General features: G+C 47.8%; 1 protein-coding gene and 1 long non-coding RNA gene across 11 annotated transcripts in view; one reads left to right on the forward strand and one right to left on the reverse strand.

Annotated features, from left to right (window-relative positions):
* Positions 1 to 986: 986 nt before the first annotated feature.
* Positions 987 to 3,798, reverse strand: LOC134473687 (uncharacterized). 2 transcript variants are annotated; one of them, XR_010044070.1, is made up of 2 exons: positions 3,599 to 3,798; positions 987 to 3,345 (listed from the first exon to the last, which is right to left on the reverse strand). It is a non-coding gene; the product is annotated as an uncharacterized LOC134473687 (long non-coding RNA). The 2 variants fall into 2 exon arrangements; XR_010044069.1 differs by having other exon boundaries at positions 3,566 to 3,798.
* Positions 3,799 to 3,890: 92 nt separating this feature from the next.
* Usp49 (ubiquitin specific peptidase 49) overlaps positions 3,891 to 6,924 on the forward strand; it is a 53,020-nt gene continuing 49,986 nt past the window's right edge. For 5 of the 9 annotated variants that reach the window (XM_063238881.1, XM_063238878.1, XM_063238885.1 and 2 more), the window contains exon 1: positions 4,337 to 4,735. The gene's annotated coding sequence lies outside the window, so the exon portion shown is untranslated. Of the gene's footprint in view, positions 3,932 to 3,955; positions 4,112 to 4,332; positions 4,736 to 6,924 lie in introns of those variants that run through there. The other 4 variants (XM_013156818.3, XM_003473868.5, XM_063238883.1 and 1 more) reach the window with 4 other exon arrangements.

Here is a 6,924-nt window from a genome sequence, read left to right on the forward strand (position 1 = left end):
GTGTGTGTGTGCACGGACGTATTTGTGTTCAGTGCCCATTCTATGTGTGCTCAAGCTGCCATTGAGCGGCACTTGACTCTGCAGCAAGGCTTCCTTTTTTTCCCCCTGTCCAGGTTGGCCCTGAACTCCTGGGCTTCAGCGATTCTCCTGCATTAACCGCCTGAGAAGCTGGGACTACAGGCATGTGTCACTGTTCCTGGCTGGACCATGGTTCTTAATGGTCCAGCTGTTTCACATTGGAGTTTCAAGATGACTAAGATGTCCTGAAACTCGAAAGAATTTTGTGGACCTGTGTTCCTTCTTTTTGGAATAGGATATATGTTTCACTAGGCTATCTGAAATATCTGTAATTAAAATAGAACCAGGAGTCTCTAAAGGGGAAACAGATCCCCAACGGGAAACAGCATGCAGAGTGAAGCACGTATCAGATAGGTCCAACCAGTGCTTTGTTACCGCTGCCTCCCCTGCCATTTGAACCCCACATCTGGGCTCCTCACTGTAGTCATCCACTTGACTTCAGTCCTGCAGGCCACTCAGGGAGTGGGAAGGTGTGCTGTTCATTTGTTTTCCTTACTGTAAGTTTCTCCTTCCTTTTAGAAATTAGCAGGAGTGGGGCTAGGGATTTAGCTCAGCAGTATAAGCGCCTGCCTTGCAAGCAGGCAGTCATGAGTTCCATCCTCAGTACCGATAAAAAGGAAAAAAAAAAAAAAGTTAAGAAATCAGCAGGAGTGAATGGTGAATGCATGTGGAGCAGACTTAGCCCGCTCACAATATATATATTTTTTTGTTTTACAGTATGATGTGGTTGATGAGACAGAAATAGTTTCTACCCTCTATGATGAAATTAGCTAGTAAAAAAATAACTGCGCAGTACCTCAGTGATAAGAGCTCTTGCCTAGCATGTGCAAGATCCTACGCTAAGTCTCCAACATTGCAAAACAAAACCAAAATCAAACAAATATGTTGGAATCATCAGGGCAGATTCCTGTAATTCTGCAATTTATGTTTCAGTTCCAACACATACCTTCTGGTCCCATAGCATAGGTGTTTTTAAGGTTAATAATAAATTCTGAATTTCCTGTGGAAGCTTTGGAAAAGCGTTTAGGGATCTCACGGTATGGAGCCTAAGTCGTCCTGAAGCCAAAATTGAGTATTGGAAATCTGTACAGGGAAGGCAAGGCTGGAGATGTGGAGGTGACAAGTGGCCTTCTGTGACCGCGGCCTTTGACAGATGGCTGGGTGCTAGCCAGAGCACTGGCCCTCAGGTACCAGATGAAGGAAGTTAGGCCCAGGTCTCTGGGTCCCATCTCCACAGTGGGATACTGGTGTCCGCTTTCCCGATTTGAGTTGTTGAGCAGTTCAGAGAATGGCTAGGAAGAGCACTGTAGGCAAGGGTGCCTTGTCCCTGCTTGTCTTCACGGCACTGAGGACACTGGAGTATGGTGAGCATGTTTAAGAGGTTGCAGACGTAAGGCTTCCTGGAACTAGGCTGTAATCTGCAACACAAAGACTTTTGTGACAGCGGTGTACAGAGCCTCGAGGAACTGTTTGTTGCACCAGTGTGTTTTCTGTAACCAGTGGCACAGCTGCATGACCATTGCTGGGTTATGAAAAATAATGTTAAAAAAAAAGTTTTTAAAAAAAAAAGGGCTAGAGATTTAGCTCAGCGGCATAAGCACCTGCCTTGCAAGCAGGCAGTCGTGAGTTCGATGCCCCGGTACCGATAAAAAAAAGAAAAATAAAAAAAAAAAAAAAGAAAAATAATGTTTTGGGTTTTTTTTTTTGAGGCAAGGTCTCACTATGTAGTTCACGCTGACATTGAACTCACTGTGTAGTCCAGGCTGGCCTGAAACTCAGTACCCTCCTGCCTCATCCTCCAGAATGCCGGGATTACAGGTATGTACCACCATGCCCAACAGGAAATATGTTTTTACTTTATTTATTTTTGGTTACTGGGAACTGAACTCAGGACCTCACACTTGCCAGGCAGGTGCTGTGTCACTGAGCTAAATCCCCAGCTGGAAATACATTTTTATCCATAGGTATGACATTCATCCTAAAGGGCTGGACTACACAAAAAGTAGAAATGTGATAGCTTTATGTGTAAAGTAAATCCTTTATTTCTCCTCAGCCCTTCAGCCTGAGTTGTACCTGTCCCTGAGTGTTTTTAAACACAAGTATGACTGTTAATCAGTTGTATTTTTAAAGTGTGCTCTTGTTTCTTATTTCTGTTTGATAAACTTTTTTTTTTTTAAACTGGGGATTGAACTATGGCCTTCCTACTAAGTAAGCTACAGTTCCCAGCCCTATTTATTTATTTTAACTTATTTTTTGAGACAGAGTCTTGCTGTTCATTCAGGGTGACCTCAAACTATGTGGTCCAAGCTGGCCTCATACTTGCAGTGATCCTACCTTAGCCTCTCCAGGGCTGAGATTACCACTACCATGTGCACCACCATGCCCTGCTTAGTCTCTTAACTCTGAGGTGACAATAAAATTATTAATAAGCCCCAGACTTGTCCGATTTGAATTACTTACAATAGCCTTGCTATTCTTTCCTCTTAATAATTTTTAAACCTTTTTATCTCAGGACCCATGACATTCTTAAATAGTATCGAGAACCTTAAAAAGCTGTGTTTATGTAAGGTGTACATACCCCGGCTACTGATGTCTACCTTATTAACTTTAAAAAAATTGGAATAGTTAACAATTTGCCAGGCATGGTGGCAAACCCTTATAATCCCAGCACTCTGGGAAGCTGAGGCAGGAGGATTTTGAGTCCAACCTGTTCAACTTAAGAGATTTAGTGTGACTGTCTCAAAATAAAAAGGTCTGGGGATGTAGCTTAGTGCAAAATGCCTGGATTGCATGCCTAGCACTATAAATAAATATAGTAAATAATTAGCTCATTTTAAATGAGTGTACACTCAGCACATGTTAACCTAAAAGTTTTCAATGAAAAATATGTTCCAAACAAACTTTTGTTAAGTGTCACTTTCTTCTTTCTGCAAAACCCTCGAAGGGCTGGTGTAATAGACATTCGGCTTTTCCTACCTGCTTTTGAATTCAATCTACTACAATATGTTGTTTTGGTTGGAGAATATGAGGTAAAGCCAACCTGTTAGGTCAGGACAGTATGCCCAGGACCCCGCTCAGGCGGCTTTCTTGTCCAGATCCCCGCCCCCGCCATCGCCCGGGCCCTTAAGGCTCCCACGTGCCGAGCCTCTTCAGTCCAGGGTGGCCGCTGTTCCCGCCTGGGCCATCCGTGTCCTAGTCAGCTGCATGCCAGGTTCTGAGAGCCGAGTAACTTCTGCGAACGCTGCCTCCGAAGCCAGGCTGCTGTTGCTTTAGGAACGGCACGATAAGGAAAACAACAAAAACAGAGACCGAGAGTGAGAAAACTGCCTCTTCGCAGTGGGCAGCGAAGTCGAAGATGAACCTTCAGGACTACAAGGAACTCAACCTAAACTCCCCGGGTCCGGGGAGGTGTGCATTGGGAGAAGGGCGGCGAGGGCGGGGAGTCCCTGGCCCTTTAAGGAGGAGGGACAGACCCGAGAGTCTGTACCTTTAAGTCTCTTTGTCTGGACACCTTATTTACCCTCACGTGCGTCAACCAAACTTCGACCAGGGATTCTTGGTGTGCCTCTACGCTGCTGTCTCTCGATCCAGGCTCCAGGGGACCGCGCGACGACTGCGGACCCGAGACGGTGCCCGTGACACAAACCCGCGAGGAACTCGCTAGGGCCAGGGTCGCTAGCCCGCGCCGCGCTGTTGGCGCAATGCGGGACCGAGGGCGGAGCTTCGGGGGGCGGGCCAATGGGCGGGTGGAGGGCGGGGCATGGCCGGGGGACGGGCCAGTGGGCTTGCAGGAGGAGGGGCCGACCGGGCGAGCTCGCGCCCCGGTGACAGCTCGCGCGTGCGGAGAATGGCGGTAAATAGAGGGGGGCCGGGCGGGGGCGGAGGCTGAGGCCGCTGAGGGCCGCCCAGGGTGGGATACCGGGGCTCGGCAGCCACGGCGGCCGGGAACCCGCTCCGAGGCCCGGAGGCGGGGACGGGCAGGCCCCGGCGCTGGAGCCCTCCCCTTTAAAGAAGCCGGACTCTTCGCACCCGGGTGAGGGGCGACAAAGGCGGCGCGAGCCGGGCGGGCGGGAGGCGGGGGGGCGGGGCCGCGCGGGGCGCCGAGGGCGGCGGGCCCGGGGCGCGGAGGCGCTGAGGGGGAGGCCAGGTTAGCGGGAAGGGAGGAGCTGGCGGGCGGTGCGGTGCGAGGGGCAGCCGGGTGGGCGTGGGGCGCGGCGGAGACCGGCGGCAGGCAGGGTCCCCGGCTAGAGTCGGAGGGGAGCGCGGTGGGCGCAGACGTGACGAGGGTGCGAATAGCGGGGCGGCGGGGCGGACCCGGAAAGCGGGGAGAGACCCTCGCCCCTCCAGGTGGAGCCGGAGCGAGTGCGGCGCGGGGCGGAAGGGAGGATGGCGAGCCGGGACACGGGCGCCGGTGAGCGGTGCTCGCTGAGGCGGCTCTGCTGGATCCAAAGGGAGAGCAGCGAGGCGAAGAGACGGGGCCAGGCAGGGAGCGGCGGGCCCGGGATGTGAGGCCGGGGATGCTGGGTGCAGGGTTGGGCGCGGGGCCGGGCCAGCCTGCGCCGGGGACGGAGCTCCAGGAGGCCGCAGGGCAACCGCACCGCCGCGGTAGCCGAGGACCCGGGGCACGGGCCTGTGGTGCGGACCAGCGGGAGCTATGGTGAGTACAAGGGGTCCCGGACAGGGGTGGAAACTGCAAAGTAGGGGCCGAGGCGGGGACGCTGCAAGGGAATTCTTTGTTGGAAGAGAAATGCGTGTAGAAACTGTGAGTCCTTTTGTCCCCCAAAGTAGGAAATTGCAGAAACCTCTTTCTGTCTTCAAGGAATCTTGAACCCCGCTTCCACCTTTCATTGCTTTGCGTTCGACTTTCTGTCCACTTTGACTTGGCTTCGGGCACGGGTGAAGGCTGCAGGGCCGGTTCTGAGAACCTGCATTTTACTGATGCGGAGATAACGGGGAACGGGTGGTGTTTATTTAAGTACCTGTGAAATGTGAGAGTTGTGATGGTTGTGGGGTGCTGGTGTTGCGCAGGGGGCAGGGTTTTTAATGGCCAGCGTTTTCATTTTTAACGTATGGTCCACTTTTGTTAGGTTGAAGAGGAGAGTCTTTTTGTTTCAACTAGATTTCTGCTTAGTGGTTTTCAGTGACTGCATTTCACGTAAAGATAAATAAACAGCCAGGGAAGTTTATTGGGAGGGAGATTTAAATCAGGGCTCTGATTTAAACTTAAATTTAGGCTGTCTTTAGCTTTGTATAGGACTTTCATAGTGTAGTAAATAAATCTCCAGTTTAATGAAGTGAAATAAAGAAAGGGAAGATTGTAGCTCTATGGAGCACTTTAGAGTGGTGGACCTAACTTTTAGATTAAATAATGGATTTTTGAGTAATTTCTCATATAATATCTGTAGATAACATTGAACTGAAGTCTTGGACAGCTCCACGTTCTCCCTTGCTTTATGACTGAGTAAAGAAGGTCATGTTAACGTTAATCTTCTAGATTTGAAAACACTTTTGGAAATTAAAAGGAAGATAAGAAATTTGGGACAAAATTCAGATTATACTTAGTCATTTTTGTCCTGAACCTTTTACATTTAGCTAAGAAAATGTGTGAATATTTGTTTTAGTGGTGCCAAAGGATAGTGTGTAATTTACTTAAGAAAGAATGCAAACTGTTTTTGGAATCTTATTTGGTGTTACTTCATTAATATACATTCAGATATACAAAGGTAAATTTCCCCAGGGTGTATAGGAGCAGTGAGAGTAGCCCATTGGCAGAGCATGTGCCTAGGATAAGGCTTTGGTTTGATTCCTGGCACCACAAGACAAAAACAAACCAAAAATGCCAAGAAATGAAATGAAATGTTTAGAAATTTTTAAAAATCAAATGATGCAAAGTAAAGCTTTATTACAAAGTTATGTAACTTTTGGATTGCTACTGTTTTGTGGCTATTTGCAAAAATACTGAAAATTAAATTATGGTCTTTGTAAGAGTTAGTATTAGGCTTTTTTTTTTTTAATGTTTTTTTTTTCAGGTTTTTTTTTTTGGGGGGGGGTCTTTTTCATCGGTACCGGGATGGAACTCACAACTGCCTGCTTGCAAGGCAGGCACTTATGCCGCTGAGCTAAATCCCCAGCCCCTTTTAAGGTTTTTTTGAGATAGGGTTTCACTATGCAGTTCAGACTGGCCTTGAATTCACTTCGTAGTAGAAGCTGGTCTGGAACTTGCAGTGATCCTCCTGCCTCAGCCTCCTGAGTGCTGGGATTATAGGCATGTACCACCATGCTGGCTAGAGAAGTTTTTTTATGTATGTATGTATGTATTTATTTATTTTTGATACTCGGATTGAACTCAGGACCTTGTGCTTGTCAGGCAGGTGCTTGTGCCACTGGGGTTATACCCCCACTAGAGAAGATTTTTATAAGGTACTACTTTTGCCTACCTGGCAAGTGCAAGGTCATGAGTTCAATCTCCAGTACAAAAAAACAAACAAAAAAAAAGGTACTATTTTTGCTGCTAAGTTTTAAGACAATTCATCTGAAGATGTTAACTGTTAAGATGAAGACTAGCTTTGGTACAGGGCCCCTGTTTGTATGAGTTGTATGTGAGTGTTTCCTTCCTTTGTAGATGTGTGGGCTTAGCATTAGTAGGTTGGACTCTCTGTATGGTATTAGTATTTTTAAAACATTGTTTTAAATATTTTTTTTAAGCCAGTCAAATTTAGCAGTGGGGGGGGTGGTATACCAACTTTAGTGACACTAATATTAATAAGTTCTGATAACCCACTGCCATCAGACCAGCCTGTTTTAAATATTTTAAGGCTTATTTGATATCAGCAAAGAAGAAAACAA

This window comes from Cavia porcellus, unplaced genomic scaffold (assembly GCF_034190915.1).
Source record: "Cavia porcellus strain 051 isolate PalLab524CR breed Dunkin Hartley unplaced genomic scaffold, mCavPor4.1 scaffold_28, whole genome shotgun sequence".
Lineage (NCBI taxonomy): Eukaryota > Metazoa > Chordata > Mammalia > Rodentia > Caviidae > Cavia > Cavia porcellus.